Source organism: Onychostoma macrolepis, chromosome 24 (assembly GCF_012432095.1).
Source record: "Onychostoma macrolepis isolate SWU-2019 chromosome 24, ASM1243209v1, whole genome shotgun sequence".
NCBI classification, from domain to species: domain Eukaryota; kingdom Metazoa; phylum Chordata; class Actinopteri; order Cypriniformes; family Cyprinidae; genus Onychostoma; species Onychostoma macrolepis.
The window spans coordinates 22,029,525-22,052,162 of record NC_081178.1 but is presented as its reverse complement, the minus strand read 5'-3'; positions in this window follow the sequence as shown (position 1 = coordinate 22,052,162).

Below are 22,638 nucleotides of genomic sequence, written 5' to 3'. Positions count from 1 at the left end.
CCCAGTTGCACTCTTCAACTGTAGAGTTTTTATCCTTCAATAAAACAAGTAACAAAACGTGATTTTATGGGAGTTACAAGGCAATGTCAATAAAATCATACATTTAAGCTTAAGTACATTTTTTAAAATACACTAAGGTTTAATAAACTAAGACAACTAGATCTATAAGCCATTAAAGGCCGATTTTCCTGAAAAGTATAAACACTGCTGGGGCTTCTGTATATATGTAGCTAACTACATATAGCCTATCCTAGGGTTCCAGTGAGAAAGGTGAAAAAGCAACTGGACTTAAAAGAAACGGTCTATTGGCGCCATCTATTGGCTTCATCAAGCCTAATTTTCTTTATCAGTATACTACATTCTAAGTGCTTTCATGCTAAACGACTTTGTATTATGCTCTTTAACAAAGACATATGGTAGGCTATGGCATATTGATAAATGTATAAATTAATTAATTTGATATTTTAATAAAGAAACCAGTTTGATTGTTCATTTTTATTTCTCTCTCTCACGCACACACACACACACTCACACGACCCTTCTGTAACACATATACACATACAAGCTCCCATACTGCACCAGCTCAGTACATTTTTTTTAAAGGCCTGGAAAAGTAAGCGTTATAATTCCAGGTCATTCCAGCATCTTACACCACCCTGTCAGGCTTGCAACTGGGTCTGAGGAGCTAAAACCCTTGAAAAAGAAATGTTTTGCACAGCTTCTTGCGTATGCTGGCACTCTGTAACTCCAGGGTAGTTAATTTTGCGATGTGGTGCAGCCTTACTTTGTGAAATACAGACACCACAAATGACACAAGCATGAAATGATGGTTCTCAATTCCGAATTGGGTTTCCGCATTGGATTTGTCCGTCTGAGCGCATATGATGCATTTTGATTTGCGCAGATCGATCAGTGTCTGACTTGAAGCAGTGTGTGTGTCAAAGTAGGCAACAACAAGAGCGATTCGAGCAGACACTGATTACGGTCATCGCAGTTTCTCTGGCGCTGCTGGCTGCACGAGCTCTGATGACCTCTAATGGTAACAAACTCTTGTAAAAATCTAGTTATATTAACGCAATCAGGGCCGCCTACAGGATTTCTTCAGTGGGTACGCACTTATCAGAATTACCCCGTCTTCCCCTTCTCCCAAAACAGACTAGCTGTTGGGTCAATATCACTATAAAGTGCCTTTGGTGTCCTCATCAGAATCATTCAGTTATCATGAACATAATACAATATAATGAAATTCTGAAATTATATGATAAATGACCAAACATTTGCACACATATAACTACAACTACAGTCTCTTGAAATTAATTTTCTCTCATTTTATACAATTTTCTTTGATTGGATGTATGTGATTTTGGCATGTCCCTCGCGCAGCTCAGCTAACTTCAATGAGTGTAAAAAGTGGTTAAATAACACAATATTTAAATAATTTTTAAATGTTCTTATTGCCCTCATCTAGTTGTTATATAAAACAAGTCAGATTGTTCATTTATATTCTATTTTCATAATAATATTAAGCATTTTGCACGTGTCCCTGACATTGCTGTCCACCCTGTCATGATGTTGTAAATGCCCCTTTAAGAAACCCTCTGATATACTCAGTGAAATCTCCCCCCCCATTTTGCCTTTCTTCAGTGGAGGTTAAAACATCTGATGCAAGTACACGAAGTATCTACACTTATATTTCCTCATTTTCATCATATTGTGTTTGTAGTTGCATGTTGCCAAGCTTAACATGTCCACCCTGTCATAGTAAAATATTAATTTACATAAACATTTTTCAGAAATTAAAAATATATATTTTAAGCAGTACACATTCAGCTTCAACAATGAACCAGTTTGCTGACTGAAGGTACACCATGTGTTTATTAAATGCTAACTTTAACCAAAAATGTCCACCCTGTCATTGTCCACCCTGTCACCAAGCCTTCCATGACAGGGGGGACATGTGCATAGTTTTTGCCAAATTCTGATAATGTTTTAAGAAGGGCTATTAATTTAACATGTTAAATTGGTGTGATTAATTATGGGGAAAAAAAGGTTGAATTGATAAATGCATTTAATGCACCCCAGCCCAGAACTGTACGCTATTTTACATTGCATGCAGTTGCATAGTGATGAACATGATGGAAGGCAACGACTCACTGTGATATAGCCTATTAGAAGGCAGTTAGAATGTTCCTAAAATTCAAGATAAGTGGGCAAAAAATGCCCAAAGCAAAAGTGCCATTTTCCTGAATATCTGCTCGATTGCAAATTTGACTTTATACAACAGTTATAACAATAAACAACAACAACAACAAAAAACAATAGTTACATTTTAAACACAATGCTGTCAATATTGTCTGTTTTTGTTCTATTTCTCCAAAGAAAATAGTTCCAAAATATCCACAGTGAAACTGTTGTGCATCTCTGAGCAACACAAAGCGTTTTCGTTACTGAATGAATCCGTGTTAACAAATCTAGTGAGTGGCTTTAGTTTCATATTTAGAGTATCATTTCATTTTTTATTACTTTCATAATTTAATATTACATTTTTAAAAACCCATTAATACCCATTTAAAACCCATTAATCTCATAGCACTATTTATGCAATACAAGTGCAGTGTATACAGTCTGTGTAAATTAATATTATATATATATATATATATATATATATATATTAGTGCTGTCAAACGATTAATCTTGATTAATCACATCCAAAATAAAGGTTCTTATGTTTTTGTTTGCATAAAATATGTGTGTTCTGTGTATATTTATTATTTTTATATAAATACACACACATACAGTATATATTTTGAAAATATTTACATGTATTTACATGTCTATTTTTATATTCATATAATTTATATTATAAATAAATATAATATATAAACATAACATATTTTTCTGAAATATATACATGCATGTGTGTATTTATATGCATAATAAATATACACAGTACACATACATACATTATGTAAACAAAAACCTTTATTTTGGATGCGATTAATCATTTGACAGCACTAATATATACAGTATATGTATATATATATAATGATTTCATTTGATTTGGAACAGCCCCATAGTGTCTTACTATTCTAATTTAAATTATTGATTCAAATGTAAGAATGACAAAATACGATGCATACATCTAATAAGGTGAGAGAAAAAAAGGCCTTATAAATGTAAAAATGCCCTTTTAAATCAATTTACAATTGCAGTGTAGGATATATATTTCTGAAATCATTCTTTATATTATTTAAGCGTTTCTTGTTGTTCCTGTTGTTTATCTGATGTTCTCTTCATCCGTTAATGCATTTGTCCACCCTGTCATGCCAAGGTCCACCCTGTCATCTTGTTGTCCACCCTGTCATCTTCATCTTTTATGAAAATTAACAAATTATTTAAACAAGTTAGCAAAACCTTTTGTGGGTTTTCTTTATAAAGAAATGAGGGCCAGTTAGTATTCATTGAAAGTTTGACTTATTTAGAAAAGAAAGTGCAACTTTCGCATATTTTATAGGGATACAGATATGTTGCAGTAATTTCAATTTTTCAAAAGACTTTTTCACACTAAGTAAAATTTATTGCTGAGAAAGGGACAAAATATCTTTCTGAAAATCTACATTTTATAATCACTATGTAATGAAAATGTATATACTCTACTTTGAATTTGTCCATGACAGGGTGGACATATTTTGTGGTTTACTCAAAAATTGTCTGCTTGCAGTTATTTTATAAAAAGTGCAGGAGCTTGACCAATATGCAATTCTAACAGCCTACAGTCTCCTTAATACAACAAATATGAAGTTTAATAGAAAATCTCATATTTTTATTTTGGAAATTGTGAAGTCTCAAAGGCACTTTTTAGTGATATTGACCCTGTTATTAAAATAGTTCAGTTTTGTATGTAATGGAAAAGTGATTGTGTTGTTTTTTTTTGTTTTGGTAAAGTTAATTTAGAAAAACTAACGGAGCATTTTTTGTTCGTTAAATGCATTTTTTGTAAGCAAGGACCAAGCAGCCAGTTGCAGAAGTGAGTTAATCATTGTAAAACAGTTCGTAGATCGGGAAGAAGGAGGCGGGAACCGGCGAACATTCAAACAAAGTTTTAATAAAATAAACAAACATCAAAGTAAAGCGGCAGCCCCTCACGGACGACTGCCGCACATAAAATACAAAATAAAAGTCCAGGCCTGGTCCTCTCTCGTCTTCCACTGTCGTCACTCCTCCTTTTATCCTTCCGGAGCTCCTCCGTGGGACTCGAGACCGGCGAGTGGCGCAGGTGTCGCTCATTATCATTAACTCCACCGGCCTCGCTCCGTTCCCACGGCTCTCGGCCCCGCCCCACTCGCCACAATCATAGCCTGTGTTTGATTAATTTAGCCGTATAAAATCATCACGACTTGCCTAAAATAAAATATTTTGATAGAAAACAGTTCAAGCATATCCCAATGTTAGTTTAAATGTTTAACGTATATAAATGTGCGCTGTTAGACTCATGTCCAACAGTTTGTGTGGAGAGTGTAAGCTGAAGCGCGCTCTGCAGGACACAGAGGCATGATCACTTGCATTTTTTCTTACAGTAGAAACAACTTAAAATAGGCCTACACCGTAATTTTTGCTCATTATGGTAAGAGAAATACATCATTCGGAACTTTAAAGGGTCTACTTTTATTTGTGTGCATTCACAATATCAATAAAATAGGAAAACAGAGGATGCGCTTTCTGCCGGTCTTGAACTGGAGCGCTTCACAATGATGAACCGAAACTCAGCGAAATTGACTCACAGACAGGCCCGGCTCCACGGGGGGGCCAGGGTGGGCCTGGCCCACCCAGTCAGAAGCTTGGCCCACCCTGGCCCCACACATAACAGCCAATCACAAAATTGTTGTGATATTCAATTGAGGTTCATATATTTTTTCTTTTTCGTTTTCTTACCGCCCACACCCAAATACGTGCTAATGTATTTTCGCGCATCAGGGAGCCGCTATCAACATGCGCGAAATTGAAATGCTTTTGAATGAGCGCTCGCGCCTTTCACTTTCACTTTCCATTTGGCGATCACGCGTACCCCACTGAGCAAAGACACGTCCAAACAACGTCTTTTGTACTTCGTTTTTGAACGTCCAATTTTGGTCCCCTGAAGGTGCAGACTGTGACGCCAGATGACGTCTTTTTTCCAACGTCTAATGAACGTCCAGTATTGACGTCCACAGGACCTCTGTATAAGGGCTAATTGTAGGCCAAATGTGGTCTTTGTGGACGTCTTTTCTACATCAAACTTAAACTAATTTTAGACATCATGTACTCAATAAATAAAATATTTAAATAACAAATAATGTTTCATCACAGGTAACCTATATTGATATTCATTAACCATGCTGATAAGAACAATGTTGATATTTGTCTTAAATAAAATAAATATTACATTCATTAATAATGTAAATTTTCTGCACATGTCTTCGACGTCCAAAAAAAGTTACCTAGTCCGACGTTCAAATGTAGAACTGCATATTGACGTCCAAATGGGGTCTTGGTTAGACGTCCAAATAGGGGACCTAGTTTGCACGTCGTGTAGACGTGCAGAATTGGTCTTGGACCGACGGACGCAATATAGACATAATCTGCACGTCCGTCAGACGTCTAATGTTTAGTGGGACAGTGCACTGTGTAAAGGGAGAACATCTTACAAGATCAGATATTTGTCAATAAGCTAAGAATCTGTTGATGTATGGTTTCGTCAGTCTCAGTGGTGTAGTGCAGGGTATATTCAGGTATAATAAGGCTTATCAGTCGGCTTTATGTAGCCTATACCTACTTCTAAATACCCTCTGATGCGCATTCAGTGGTGTCTCGCATTAGCCAAAATAATGACAGTCCACCACATGATTCGCTAATCAAATCGTCTGTGAATAAATGCAAATATTCCCTAAAAACACCCAGTAAAGACAGTGATGCGGTCAGGACGCGCCGGCTTCCCTTTAAATATGATTGATGATTGCGCCCGCGCCTGCTTTGTCCCCAGACAAGATGGCAAAATAATAATTAATTATTGATTTCTAATTTGAATCAATACATTATAATATGAAAAGAAAAATCAAAAGGACCAGGTTTTTGCGATCAGATATTTTTTAAACCGGTAAACTCCTGTAAACTTTTCAGTCCAAGGATCCAGTAAACGAACGCGTTCAAACAGCAAGTTTAAAACAGCTCTAATACAGAGAAAACCCGAGATCAGAGATTGCGGAGATTGCAGAGATTGCGGAGAGTCGTTTCAGCTTGTATTTGGCTTAAAAGCACGAGTGTTTTATAATGGATTTTTTTCACTATATATAAAAATTGTAAATGGTATGGGGAGGGGAGGGGAGGGATTACATTTGCCCGTCACTGCCATGGGAGAAACAGTCAGTCAAACATAGGAATATGTACAATTCTGGAAAAATGTATCTCTTTTGTTTTTGTTTTTCAAATAGAGATCATATTCTCCTATGATTCTCAGTAGACAACTAAACAAATAGCTTGTAATTTACTAGAGGTTCTGACAAAATGTTAATTGCTGCGGTCTATTTAATTTTTAAAATTTGAATTATGTATTGCAAAATTTGCACCTCTGTTGTGGCTAATATTAATTTCATAATTATCCTTACTCCATGAAGTAGCAGAACATCAAAGTAAAGCGGCAGCCCCTCACGGACGACTGCCGCACATAAAATACAAAATAAAAGTCCAGGCCTGGTCCTCTCTCGTCTTCCACTGTCGTCACTCCTCCTTTTATCCTTCCGGAGCTCCTCCGTGGGACTCGAGACCGGCGAGTGGCGCAGGTGTCGCTCATTATCATTAACTCCACCGGCCTCGCTCCGTTCCCACGGCTCTCGGCCCCGCCCCACTCGCCACAATCATAGCCTGTGTTTGATTAATTTAGCCGTATAAAATCATCACGACTTGCCTAAAATAAAATATTTTGATAGAAAACAGTTCAAGCATATCCCAATGTTAGTTTAAATGTTTAACGTATATAAATGTGCGCTGTTAGACTCATGTCCAACAGTTTGTGTGGAGAGTGTAAGCTGAAGCGCGCTCTGCAGGACACAGAGGCATGATCACTTGCATTTTTTCTTACAGTAGAAACAACTTAAAATAGGCCTACACCGTAATTTTTGCTCATTATGGTAAGAGAAATACATCATTCGAACTTTAAAGGGTCTACTTTTATTTGTGTGCATTCACAATATCAATAAAATAGGAAAACAGAGGATGCGCTTTCTGCCGGTCTTGAACTGGAGCGCTTCACAATGATGAACCGAAACTCAGCGAAATTGACTCACAGATATGATAAATATAGCTATAGAAAGCTTTAAATTACCATTTTAAAACGAAATCATTCAAATCGATAGTAAAAACCCTTTCATTATGTAATCCGTAAAGATGCATTTCTCTCTAAAGGCACATACAATGAGGACATGGCATTTTTTCTCATCACCATGACACCATCTAAACTATTTTTTTTTAAAATGGAAAAGCCTAAAACAGGCCCGATTATAATTTTTGTTTTATTTTATAATTGTATACAATTAAAAAATAAAACAAATTATAATGGCATATGTAAAACGTTGTCCTTTAATTGTATAGCTGCGTATATTTTCTGATATTTATGTTTCTCTGTCCTGAATACCTTAAAATTTAAAGGATTAGTTTAACTAGCTACTTATAGCCTACTATTTTTTCATTAGTTTTCTGAATACCGTTAAATTTAAAGGATTTATCATCAAGTGAGAACAACTAAAAAAGCTTTTAGAAATGTTTATCTGCATTTATAATGCAAGTAAACATTTAGCTTTATTTACCAGCATTTTACATTAGGCTATTCATGAATGTAATAATAAAATGTGACTTGGCATTAGCCTACCTTTTTTTTTTTTTCTCAAAAATGCAATTTTATAAAAGTTATTTTTAATTCATGCAGCAAACGTTTAAAACATATCTTTAAAACTTTACTTTAAAAAACTATTAACTTTTTTATGTGTGCGCGCAGGCGCCCGTGTCTGTTTTGTCATTGCGCATATAAGAAGTGGCCCCCCCAGCTATAACATCCTGGCGCCAGGCCTGTCCCCGCACTGTAAAAAATGTACCGTAGAATTTACAGGATGTTACTGGCAAAAAAGTTGCCAATAAAATCTTGTAAAAATGATGTTAATTGCTGTAAAATGGATTACAGTATAATACTGCAAAGCAAATTGCAGTTAATTGCTGTATGTGAAATACAGTAATTTGTAGTATTGTTTACAGTAACATTGAATTAAACTTGTAGTTTATATAACAGCAATATTTTGTAATCTCACGAAAGTACAGTATTTACCTGGCAACAAAAGTTGCCAATAAAATCCTGTAAATATATTTTACAGCAATATTTTGTAATCTCACTAAAGTACAGTATTTACCTGGCAACAAAAGTTGCCAATAAAATCATGTAAATACCCCTAAATCCAAGATGATGTTGTAATAATTTAACAATGAAAATGCTGAAAAGAATAATTTTAACAGTAAACTGATTTAAATGAATTATCATGAGAACTATCTTAATACATTTACAAATTAATAAAAACCAAGTCAAAGATGTTGCAAATAAATATTTATTAAAACTGGCAGAAAGACATTGCAAGGCTTTTACTGGTAAAAATAAAAATGACAGTCTTTCAACAGTTAAAATCTTATCATAAAAATAACATAGCATCACAAAATAACTACAAATAACTGTTAAATCACAAAAAATAAGCCATATTCTGAGTAGAACATTAACTTTCTATAAAATATTTAAGGTCAATCAACAGAATTTGTATAGTTTTGGTTAAAGGATTCAAATAAAATGCTGGAATCAACATTATACCACAAATTCTGTTGTTTGAGCTTATGTTATATTAAATTTAGAATATTCCTGCAAAAGACAATTTAGTAAATACATACTGAAAGTCCATCAACTTTCTGAGATAAGCACACACATATGAGGGTTGTCCTTCTTCTCTGAGATCTTTCCACTTGTTTTGCCTCTATGTATCCGTCTTGTATCCAGTGAGTGTTGTGATTCCAACAAAACATCTGCACATAAAGACAAGCAGAAGCTTTAGAATAAAGTTCAGTATTGAATGAAACTAGCTCAATAAAATAAATGTAAAAATGCCACTTATACAATACAATCAGCATTTACCAGTACTTAAACTAAATAAGTAAGCTTTTTCACAAATGAAATTACTCAAGTAAAACATGTTACCTTTGAAATTAATTCAAGTGTGCAAATGACGCATGCTCCCGGGACGCCAGACTGAAGTTGTAATAAGACTGAAAATCCAGCCGCAAAGTTGAGGTATGAATTTACAACCATGTGACCCTCGAATAGGCCTAGTCAAAAGCCACTGGGTACACCTGAAATGAATAAATAAGCAAAAAAAAAACGCATTTACATAAATGAGACCAAAATGAACACCCAAAAAGGCATATATTTTAAAATAAACTCTTACATTTGATTAATAAATTCAATTATAACAATACATTGTAGAACTGTACCACCAATCAAATTAAAGAATTTATAATGCAAAATTACAACTGTGTTATGACATTAATGTTTTACATACATTTTTGAAATTACAAATAAGAAACGTAGAAATGCAATGATACTTTTTAAACGTGAAACTAAACCGCCATTAGGTGGCAGCAAATAATTTAATGAGTGACCGATAGGTTTGACTCATGGAAGAGGACACCCCCTGCCTTGCATAGTCCCGTGGGCTGCGCCATTTAAACAACTAGGCAATTCTCATGATTGGGCATGGGACACAAGATCAGGTTTGATCACCCTGTAGCTGGCCACCTTTGATGAGGGTGTCTAGTGTTGAAAGGCCGAAACACCCCCTGATTCAAAGGTACACTACTGATGATGTGTCCCGAAATCTACAGCTTTCCCACGTCTGAGATACAGCTCTCACGCCACTCTCAACATCAAGGCAAACCTCATGTGCATACTATCTATTGGCACAATGGACAATTTATCATCACGTCCCGTGTTTTATGATTCTGAGTATCTGGACTTGTCCAGTGACCGCTGTGAAAGGACAGCTGACAACATAGGAAAGTCTGTGTGACAGCTTGGAGAGACAGCTGACTGGAGGGAATAGTCCCCACTGGGGCTGCCATGGGCTAGCTACCCATGGCGGCAGTCTCCGACGTGTTTCAGTTTGTTGGAGACACCCGCCAAATGCTACAGAAAGTGAACAAAGGAACATACCCCTAGAGCCTGCGAGAGCGGGGGCGCAAGATGGCTCGATGACTGACAGCATGGCTACAGACCCAGGAACGGACATGACTACGAGCAAGAACACGGTACATGAGACAACCACAGCAGCAGCAGGACACTCACTTCAAGTGTGCACTTGTGGCTGGGCGAAAATAACATCATTCAGGGGGTTGAGGACCCACCAAGGAAAGAGAGGGTGCTTGAGAGAGCAGAGACAATGGCCTCACATTGACCAGTACTTCTTACGAAGCAACCAGTCAAATCAGTCGATTGAAGCACGGCGACAGGATAAAAACCAAAGTTCGCAGAGCATCAGCACCCCTGTCACTGAAGAGGATAATACAAGCACAGAAATGTTGGTGGAGGAACCCACCCAACCACAGAGACCTCCTAAGGAGGAAAAGATCAAAGGGCACAGACTGAGTGTGAAGTGGCCCAAAGTTGTTGAAAAGTGAGAGTGGGAAATAGTCAACAACGACCTGACAAAAATCCTGGAGCAACAACTGGGCACAGCAAAGAAAAAGCTGGAAAGGATGGGCGACATCATCTACCACTATGGAGAAGAGCGCTTTGGAGTAAACACAAGGAGAAGCGACAAAGCAACACCAGCACCAGCCAAATCCAGGAGGCAGCAAGAGATCGAAAGGCTGGTCAGAGAGAGAAGGCAGCTGAGAAAGCAGTGGAAGAAGGCCTCTTGTGTAGAGAGAGAGGGTCTCATGCTACTCCAGGGAGACATCAAGTGTCGGTTGGCAACCTTGCGACGAGCAGAAAACCTGAGGAAACTTCGCAAGAAGAAGGAGCACACAAGAACACCGTTCTACAAAAACCCTTCAAGTTCGTCAAAGATCTCTTTGCTAATGAAAAAAGCTGAATCCTGAAAATTCCAAAGCAGGAACTGGAAGAACATCTGGAAAAGGTCCACCATGACACGAAAAAGCATGAACAGATAATTATCCCACATGATATTCCACCTATTCAACCTCCTGAATTCAACTTGGAGGCTGGCCCTCCAAAATGGAAGAAAGTAGAGAGTATAGTACGGCGTGCAAGATCAGCATCAGCCCCTGGGCCGAATGGAGTACCGTATAAGCTCTACAAGAACGCATCAGATGTTCTACGCTATCTTTGGAGCCTAATGAGGATAGTGTGGCAGAAGGGAATAATACCTAAGGCGTGGCGAAGGGCTGGAGGGGTGCTAATTCCAAAGGAGAAGGATGCGACAGACATAAGTCAATTCCGGCCAATCTGCCTTCTCAACGTTGAGGGAAAGATCTTCTTCAGCGTGATAGCACAGAGGTTGTCCACCTACCTGGAGAAGAACAAGTACATTGATACAGCCGTACAGAAGGCTGGCATTCCCGGGTTCTCTGGTTGCTTGGAGCATACCAGTATGATCTGGCACCAGATCCAAGCGGCGAAGAAAGACAAAAGAGACATCCATGTCATCTTCCTTGACCTGGCCAATGCCTTTGGATCAGTTCCTCATAACCTCCTCTGGGAATCCTTCAACTTCTTCCACATTCCATCATCTGTCACTAGTCTAGTAAAAGCCTACTTCGAAGACCTGCAACTGTGTTTCACAACAGCCGACTTTACAACATCATGGCAGTACGTAGAAGTAGGCATCATGGCAGGCTGTACAATTTCACCCCTGGCCTTCACAATGGCCATGGAGGTCATCATCAGGGCCTCAAGATGGGTGGTGGGGGGTGAGCGAACTAAGAACGGGATCCGCCTTCCACCTATCCGAGCATATATGGATGACATGACCATTCTGACTACTACTGCAGCATGCACCAGGCGGCTACTTGGAAAACTGCAGGAGAACATCAAGTGGGCCCGGATGAAAATCAAACCGAACAAGTTACGAAGCATCTCGATAGTCAAGGGACAGCTTAAAAAAACGTGAAGTTCTGTATTGGTGATGACCCAATACCAACGGTGTCTGAGCAACCTGTCAAAAGCCTGGGCAGATGGTACAACGCAAGCCTCAGGGACAAAGACCAAGTGCAGCAAGTAAGGCAGGACATCACCAACAGTCTGGAAAACATCAACAGGACCCTACTGCCAGGGAAGCTCAAGCTCTGGTGCCTGCAATTTGGACTTCTCCCTCAGGTAATGTGGCCACTCACTATCTACGAGCTCCCAATAACAACTGTGGAGAAGATGGAGTGAACCATGACTTCATACGTGAAGAAATGGCTTGGTGTCCCACGCTGTCTGACTGACATCAGCCTCTATGGCAAAGGGGTCCTTGAACTGCCTATCACGAGCCTCACCGAAGAGTACAAGTGCTCTAAAGTGAGACTCCAGATGACGTTGAAGGACTCCAGAGACCAGACCATCAGCAATGCTGTTCCACTCCTGTTAACTGGACGGAAATGGACACCATCCGACGCGGTGCAGCAAGCTACGTCAGCCCTGAGGCACAGTGACATTGTGGGGCACGTCCAGTTGGGAAGAGGAGGCTTTGGCCTTACGGCAAGTAAGCCAACTTGGCATAAGGCATCAACATCAGAGAAGAGGAAAATGGTGGTCGAGGAGGTGCGCCGTCAGGAGGAGGCGGTAAGAAGCGCAAAGGCTGTCTCTCTTGTCAAGCAGGGACAATGGATGAGGTGGGAAGACCTGGAGAGGAGAAAGTTTAGCTGGAGGGAGCTCTGGGAAATGGAGGCAAGCAACATCAGCTTCATCATCAGAGTTTAGGACGTGCTATGATGTGCTCCCATCTCCAAAAAACCTCCACCAGAGCTCACAGTCCCATGGGAGAATTCAACAGAAGAGGCCTATGAGCGCAAGAAATTGCGCTACATAGAACTGGCAGCAGACGCTCAACAACGAGGATGGAAAGCTAAAGTCTATCTGGTTGAAGTGGGATGTAGAGGTTTTGTGGCTTCTTCCACCATCAGACTGCTGAAAGATCTTGGCATCCATGGACAGGCTGTGCAACAGACAATTAGATCAGTCTCTGAAGCAGCCGAAAGAAGCAGCCAGTGGATATGGATTAAGCGGAAGGACACTTGCTGGGCTCATAGAACATCAACGTGACCCACTCATTAATCCCCCCCACCCCATATCCCACTTGAGAACCCAGGTTACAACCCTCCAGGAGGAGAGTGAACAAGGTATGCGGTCAACTCTAGGTTTGACTCATGGAAGAGGACGCCCCCTGCCTTGCATAGTCCCGTGGGCTGCGCCATTTAAACAACTAGGCAATTCTCATGATTGGGCATGGGACACAAGCTCAGGTTTGATCACCCTGTAGCTGGCCACCTTTGATGAGGGTGTCTAGTGTTGAAAGGCCGAAACACCCCCTGATTCAAAGGTACACTACTGATGATGTGTCCCGAAATTTACAGCTTTCCCACGTCTGAGATACAGCTCTCACGCCACTCTCAACATCAAGGCAAACCTCATGTGCATACTATCTATTGGCACAATGGACAGTTTACCATCACGTCCCGTGTTTTATGATTCATTCAAGATTTGCAATTGCATTTGGATTATGTCACAATTTTTGCGCCCTCATGTGGAAAACGCAATTGAAAATACAATTTGCAATTGCTTTTGAAAATAGTCCGGAAAATCCTTCCATAGTAATGTCTTATTATTCTAATTCACTAAATTAAATGTAAGAATTTGACTCAAAAGATAATGGCCACTTTTAGAAAAAAAAATGGCTTTATAAAAGGTAAAAATGCCCATAAAATGTAAAAATCCGTTTAAACTTATTGGAAAAGATTAATTTCTGTTAGTGTGAATTAAAAATATAAAAAATAATATTCATGTTTAATCACTTTAGACACTTGATTTTACTGAAGGCTACCAGCATAATTATAACTTGAGTTTATAATTAAAACAAACTATATTTCGTTTTCTATTTACAGTGTGTAGTGTGGATCATTCATTGCAACATTTAATCTGATTCTCATGTTTAAGAATCTGCTATCTTGAAAAATAATTGATGCTACTACTTCCCACTGACTTGGTTTTAAACCTATATTATTATCCAATTTATGAGCCTTAAAACATCTTAAAAGGCACACATGTAAGTCAGGAAAATCAAAATTTTCTCAGGGGAGCATGCCCCCGAACCCCCCTACCAATCTCTATTTTGGGACCTCAGTATTTATTAAATCCTGCGCACGGCCCTGTATGCCAGTGTTTGTCTTTTTATGCTACTCCCTTAAGAAATCTAATATAAATAAAGTAGATTTTCTTCTGTTGGCCTCCTGTATTCACTTCAGAATACTGAAGCCCATATTTAAATGGGATTGTTGGAGATCCTTGCTTTGCAGTTAGACCACCCCATTATTGCATGATTCAACTTAAGCACATTTGTCAGCTAAACATTAGGGTTAGTTCACCCAAAATTAAAAAAATGTCATCATTACTCATGTTGTTCAAACCTGAATGATTTTCTTTCTTCTATTGAACTAAAAATAAGATATTTTGAAGAAAGTTGGTAATCAGCCAGTTGACAGTTTTGACTTCCATAGTAGGAAATATACAATGGAATACAATGGCTCCTTTCACCCATTTGATTACCAACATTCTTCAAAATATACATACTCACCCTCATGTCTGGAGCATGACAAAATTTTGGTTGAATTTGGGTATGAACTTTACTGCAGCATGGTATAACAAAATTGGTTTTAAGATTAGTAAAGTTGTTTATGCCAAATTTCTACCTATTATGTTATTCACCATTTTGAAATTTGACATCTGTTCCTGAAATAGGCTAGTCCATAAACCATCATATATAGGGGGAGGGCTACAACACTTGGGCTAAGCCCAGAATGTTTATAATGTCTGCTGTTTTACTGCCTAAAACACAACTGAATACAATTAATTTGTATGTAATTGTAATTGAGAATTTGTGAAGTTGTAAATTAGATCAGGTAATTGAGTGAATATGACCATTTTTTGTATTATTTTTGTATTACCTCCAGGTATTTATTTTAATAAAAGGGCTAACTACCATTTAGTCATTTTGCATTTAGTCATTTTGCATTTAGTCATTTTGCAGATGCTTTAGGTTTATTGCTCAGTCAGCTTGCTTCTGGGTCTCAACAACCCAAAAGCTTGTTCTCCATCATTGCACAGGCCTATTCATGGATGAGACATGCATAGTTCAAAGTTTAGTCAACCTTCACTAAATTTTATATTCAATGAACTCTGAAAAAGTCATTGTTTAACACTATTAGTTGTCAAAATTAATTAATTGCAACAGTTGTGTCAAACCTAAATCGAGCTCTGTACAAAGGAAAATAAAAAAAGTTCCCCATCTGCAATAATGTGAAAAAGGGCAGAAGTCAACAGCAAATGTCAGAATGTAAAATTTTTATTTTATGCATTTAAATATAATTTCATTATCGTACTTTACAAAGTACAACTGCACTGTGCTCACATTTAGCCTACCTGTGCATTAAATTAGAAATAAAAACAATTACATAGGCTATCATCTTGCGCCCTATTGTGATCTCGAATTGCAGAATATTTCAGTACACGCATTTGAGAGACTTTCTTAAATGTGATGCATGTATACATGCATGCGCAGTTTTAATCGCAATTTTGGTAATTTCATGACTTAACTGACGATGTATGGTTTCGTATGCGGGTTATTTATGATGAAGTGATATAGAGCATATTAAATATAAATATATAAATATAATTATAATAATAATTTAGACATATTTTTAGACATTTATTTTTATTACACTATTTGTAAAAGTATAAAGTGCAAGTGATCTATTCTGTAAGGCAAGAGTACAGTCATTCCCTGCATTAATGAGAAATTTGATGTATGAATGTATTTGTCAGCTGGATGACTTGCATAATAATATTATAATGTTGTTGTCATCCTAGGCTTACTAATGTGCGATATCAGTCCTCTATGAGGACGTACTGGTATAACTGTCTTTTTTAATGTGTATTGTTTTGGGTTGTTTTGTGTGTTTCTTGCTAATGGACCTTGAGTCTGGAAATAAAGTTGAAATAAATATAAAGGTAATATAAAACATCTATAACATATAAATAACAAATGTTTCCGAAAGGAATCCTTTAGTGAAGTTTGCGTTGCTTATAGGTATATTCATGTCGTTTTTTTAGTTTTTATGAAATCGTTTTTGATTTTTTTTTTTTTTTTTTACATTTGGGGTTTATTGTGTTTTTATCTTTTACATTTTTTATGTAGCCAACATTACATCAGTGGTGGTCAACCCGTTGATCGCAATCATCTGTTAGATCTGAGACTGTTGCTGTGAAATAATAATAAAATAAAATAGACAAATACATAGAAAAATACATTATACCCAATGTTCAGTTTTTCAACCGCCTCTCTCTGCTTTATTTTACGTTTAAAACATAATATTAAGATTCTTTGAAGAATAAAAGGACAGCACTATTCATTTTCCTTTCGTTTTGAAAAATATTTTTAATAATAATCTGCCAGGATTTTGTCAATCAATCCTGTAAAAATATCACAGAAAAACTTTAAGCAGCACAATTGTTTCCGTTGACAGTATACATTGAAGGATCATGTGACACAGAAGACTGGAGTAATGATGCTTTGCATCACAGAAATAAGTATATTAAAATAGAAAACCATTATTTTAAATTGTAATGATATTTCACAATATTAACCAGACCCCGCCCCTTCAATTAATAAATAGCCTAAATAAATAAAATCTTATATAAATATGATTCACCTAGTTTTTTGTCGTGTCCTCATTGTCGTTGAGAAAACCTATTTCTAAGCTTATTTTACGATGATCAGTGAATTATGTGTACCAAACAAGCAAAGAAGAATTAAATATAGGGGTGTGCGATATAGACAAAAATGATATCTCGGATTTTATCCATAACGATAATCAAACTATATGTGAATGCACACGACTCAAATAAAAGTAGACAGTTCCGAATGATGTATTACTCTTACCTTTATAAACAAAAAGTATGGCATATTTTAAGCCATTTCTACTGTAAGAAAAAAAATGCAAGTGATCCTTCAGCTTCCACTTTCCGCACAAACTGTTGGATATGCGTCTAACAGCGCACATTTATATAGGTTAAACATTTAAACAAGTAACATTGTGATTGTCACATGTATGACCTAGTTTCTTCTGTTCCCCTATTGGTTAATTAGATCCTCACCTGTTTCTGTTTTCCCCTTGATTACGTTTATTATTTAAAGCCCGTGTTCTCCCTCCATTCCTTGTCTGCTATTTCGTCTGCCATAAGTGTTTTGCTACTCAATGCTCCTGGAATTCTACTGTGGATTATTAATAAGAGACTTTTGTTTTCTCTACTCCTCTTCGTTGCTCCTCCTTAGCAGACACGACACGTAACAGTGATATGCTTGAACTGTTTTATAGATTTTATTTTAGGCTAGTCGTGATGACTTGAGAAGGCTAAATAGATCAAACATAGGCTTTTATCATCTTACTGTCTGCCACTGGCCGCTTTGTCGTTAATGTAAAAAAATAAAAATAAAAAACTTTACATTTAACGAACAAAAAATTCTCAAACGTTTTTCTAAACATAATTATTTTTTTCATTTCTTACAAAACTGAACCGTTTTAATAACAGCTGTATAAGCTGTTTTGGGAGAAGGGGAAATATAGAGGCTAATATAGATCTCTTCGATAGTAAGTGTGTATTAAACTAATTTATAAAGAATTTAAACGTACAGCTACAGGAGATTATCAGTGCTATTTTCTGAGAGATGTTGAACCCTCAGTAAGAGATAAATATTTTACCTTTTATCTTACAGTTGCTCCAAAGGTTAAGGAGACACATTACAGAATTATGTTTAGGATTTACCCTGTTAGTGATTTTATACAGAAAATATTTAAATTAAGTGGACCCATGTGGTTTTTAAAAAATATATATATTTTCCTGAAACACTTGATCATCTATTCTTTTACTGAGATGTTACTTCTAAATTCTGGTTTGATATTCATAGTTGGTTATCAGTAAAAATGTAAACAATTCCTCCATTTGTTTTGCAGGATATATTTTCTTTAATGTGATTTAAATTCTCTTTTTTAAATGTTGTCAACTTTGTTTTATTTTTGGATGAAATATCATATTCATACATGCAAATGGTAAAAAAATAAAATAAGCCGTTCTTTGTTTCAGAGCTTTAAGTACTTAAAAAATAAATAAATAAGACTTCCGTTTGAGAAACACCCCATAGCTCTCCACCGACTGCGCTGATCAAAAGCATGATGGGAAACGACTGACTGATGACACAGCTTAATGCTCATTGGTTCAGACAACCCTGACGCTGTGTTCTCTTCTAAAATGTTTTATTTTTTTAAATCTGATTTCTTGCTATTACACTGTAAAAAGTGAAAGTTGACTTAACTTAAAAAAATTGAGGAAACCCGTTGCCTTAACATTAAGTAAATGATCATTTAAAAAAAATAAGTTAATTGAATTAAGTTCACTTAACTTTTTTTAATTATTATGTACTTAATAATTTTAAGGAAACCCGTTGCCTTAAAATTATTAAGTTAAGTCAACTTTCACTTTTTACAGTGTACCATGCTTGCATATCTTTGATCCGAAGGTTTACTGTCTGGAAAAAGGTGTTGTGCAGTATATGCTAATTTTATATCCAAGTATGCTCTCTTTCTCTCTCTCTCTCTCACACACACACACACACACACACACACACACACGTTTGTTTTTGTGAAAAGTGGGGATATCCCATAGGCGTAAAGGTTTTTATGCGCGCACACACACACACACACACACAAGCCAGTGCACAGACCAAAAAAATAATTAAAAACCTGAATGAATAATAATAAGTGAATTAATAATGTGAATAAGAGATATGATATGCAAAATTTAAGTATAGGTGAAGATGAACATCAGATGAATGATTATTGTAAGCAAACATTTTAGAATGTTTATTATTATTTTTATTATTATTCCTGATTTACGTATTCATAGTTACAGTTTTTCTCATTTGCTAAGACACACTCAGTGAAACTGGGATCCACTTGATCTTCATCATCACATTCTTAGCACAGCAGAAGTCTTCTCTTTCAAATGCCTTAACACTTTTTCATTTGTTTCACACATTTTTCACACCCTTTGACAAAACAGTCACCACAGATCTCATTGAAAGACCCCAAACTCTATTGGATTCACTGTGTTGAACAAAAGGAAAACATCTATTCACAGCTGATAGAATCTCCAATGCACCCGTGTGAAACTTGCTCGTACAACTCTTCAATGAGCAATCAATCCTCATCCCTCTACAAAAGATTCCACCTCTGTCCTGCTATTTGCAAGTATGGATCAAAGAGGCCAAAGGCATGGAAGGAGAGTAAAAGACCATGGCAGGGGCCAGAGAAAGAGAAGTTTGCATACATGGTGGAGGAGTTGCATTACTGTAACGGAGAAAATACAGCTCAAGTTTCAAATGAAATGCAGGAAACAATTATTGACCATGTCATCAATCATAGTTTGTCCATAGTTTGACAAAGGGTCCAACCCATTCTGAGTCGGAGCACTGTGGCATCTATTGCTAGGAATTTTTCAAAATGACAACAGGTAAGTCACAGTGTTACTGTATACCACTGTGTATTTCAGCTTTACTGTATTGCCCTGTTGGCAGAACAAACTGTGTCTACAGTAATACAGATGTTTCATCAGTCCCATTTATGTGTTTGTCGTAATGTCAATTTTGATATGCCATACAGTTACATGCAACTGGAATAATTCGCTCTATGATTTTTTGGTTTCACTTTATTTTGATGGTCCCTTTAACACATTCTATTGACTATAAGTAATGTTGCACCTACATTTCTACTAAGTCTCATTAGAGTGTTAGTAGTGTATTAGTTGACTGGTAGGGTTAGGGTTAGATTAAGTTGACACGTTCTTGCAAAGTTACTTATAGTCAGTAGAATATCTGTTGGGAGACCAACACAATAAGGAGTTAGTAGATATGAAGCAGCCAGTCTACTAATACTCTTATGAGAGTTTGTTGACATGTAGTTGCAATATTACTTAGTGTCAACAGAATGTTCAAAAGGGACCATCAAAATAAAGTGTTACCGATTTTTTTTTTTTTTTTTTAAAGAATAATGTACTTGAAGCTGAAGGCAGCACATCACAAATTAATTTATGTGGAAAGTGAGGTGACGCAGGAGGAACATTTATTGGGCAGAGGGTCACTGTTGCAGTGCCAGGTCAGAGGGGCGCCAATATCACCATGTGTGCTACCATATCCATTGATGGTGTCCTTTGCCACATTCAAACTATCAGTTCAATACAGAAAGCCTCATCACATTTTTTGATGCACTAAATGAAAGACTGGTTTCATCTAAAGACAGAGGGCTGTTGATGGATTTGCAAGGAGGTAGTTCCATTGGTGCATTGCAACACTGCAAGGGAAAACATCCAATGTGAAGTTCTGAGTATTTCAACTCTTTATATTGTTTTTTAGATATTCCCGCCCATAAGTCTCCTTTATTTTTATTTATTTATTTAATTTTTTAACTACTCAACACTTCTGAGTTTGAATGGCAGCGGGCTTGGGTGGGCTGCGGACAGCGGCAGGCTGGTTCTGGATCGGGGCTGGACTCTCTCCAGGCACCGGAGGATCCCTACCCTCTAGCTTAGTCCTGTGGTGTCTGGGAGGTCCACGAACATTCCACCATTGTAAGTCAATGGGACTTTTTTGCCCACGGGGGAAAAACAGGAACAACAAAAAAAAAAGTACAAGAAACGGGGAAAATAAACAGGGAAACACCGCGCAGAGGTAATGGTTATGGTCTGCTGTTCTGTCAGGGTTCGCAGGGACAAAGGAACGAGGAGACAAGGAAATCTTCCAATTGAACAGTCTTTATTCATCAAAGTGCCAGGAATCATTGCATGGGGTGAAGACATATAACAGCAGACACCAGACTCAGGGAACACAGGGCTTATAAACAGGAGTAAACTAGATGATTAATAACACACGGCTGGGGACTAATAAACTAATGAGGAGAACTAAACGAGAACAGGAAATAGACCAAATATGGGCACGAGAGGAGGGGAAACACGGGAAGACAGGACTGACACTATGTAGTTTGGGGTAACAAAGGGTTTTATAGGTTTGACTGAAATAATATTGCAATAACTGACACAACAACAACAAAACAATTGAACAAAAAAACAGATAAAGTCAAAAAGTAGCCATTGATAATATCTAAACATGTATCCAAAACCAAATGTAATAAAATTAATTTATGTTTGGTGACAATTTCTTAGCAATTAGGATTTTTTGCCCGATTTAGCCACAATTTCCCCCTCCTGAGAATCGGAGGGAAAATCTTGTCGAGCACCTCGATCGGTCCCATTGTTCGGCGCAGATTATCTGGTAACGTGAGGCATTCACCGATAGAACTTTGCACCTCCCGATCTTCTAGCACACAAATCGGGGCCGCCCCAATCATATCAAACATGTTTGATATTTAGGATTTAAATCGGGATGATGACGGCTATATGATTACGTCAGCACTTCTAACAGCCAATGCGCGACCGCAAAACAGGTGTATGGCTCCATTGAATAGTGGAGACGGAGGAAACTGCTTCTTGAAGATTTGTAGTAACACGATTGTCTGTATTATGTCGAACACGTATAACACAACCTATAAGGAGAAAGAGAAGCGCTGGGGTGAAATCGCCTCAGTTTTGAACATACCGGGTGAGTGAAAGCTGCTAGCACGCTAGCTATTATGTAAACATTGCTGACGGGCTGCTGCGTGAGATTACGTGAGGCGATCCCTCTGGCATGATAATCTTAATAATATCTTGTAGTGTGTGATGTGCCACGAATTTCAAATTTTGTAGTGTGTGCATGTTTAAGATTTGAGAGAAGATAATCTGCAAAGATTCTCCTTATGTGTATTCCAACCAGATTTCATAATCGGTTAGGATTTTAAAACTGTAGTGTGAGCCTGGCTTAATGCGTTCAGATTTGTGGAACACACAATGTGTTGAATTTCCACAAATTAGTGTCGTTACTATGACAACCAATTTAAATGTGACAAGAAACTGATGTCTGAAAAAAACAAAAAACAAAACAAAAACAATTATATATATATATATATATAACTCCCATGTCTGTATGATGTTGTGGAGCTGAGATATGGCTTCTTTATGTTGCTATACGGTTGCTAGGGTGCTCTATATGGTTGCTAGGGTGTAGCTGCACAGTCGCCATAGTGATATTGCAGACTGGTTTTTCGGCCCAAACAAAAGAGGCCACCCCCATATCTATACCACTTTCTGGTGCCGAGAAATTGCTTATTCATGTGTTTGTTCAGTTGCTAAGGTACTCTAAATGATTGCTATGGTGT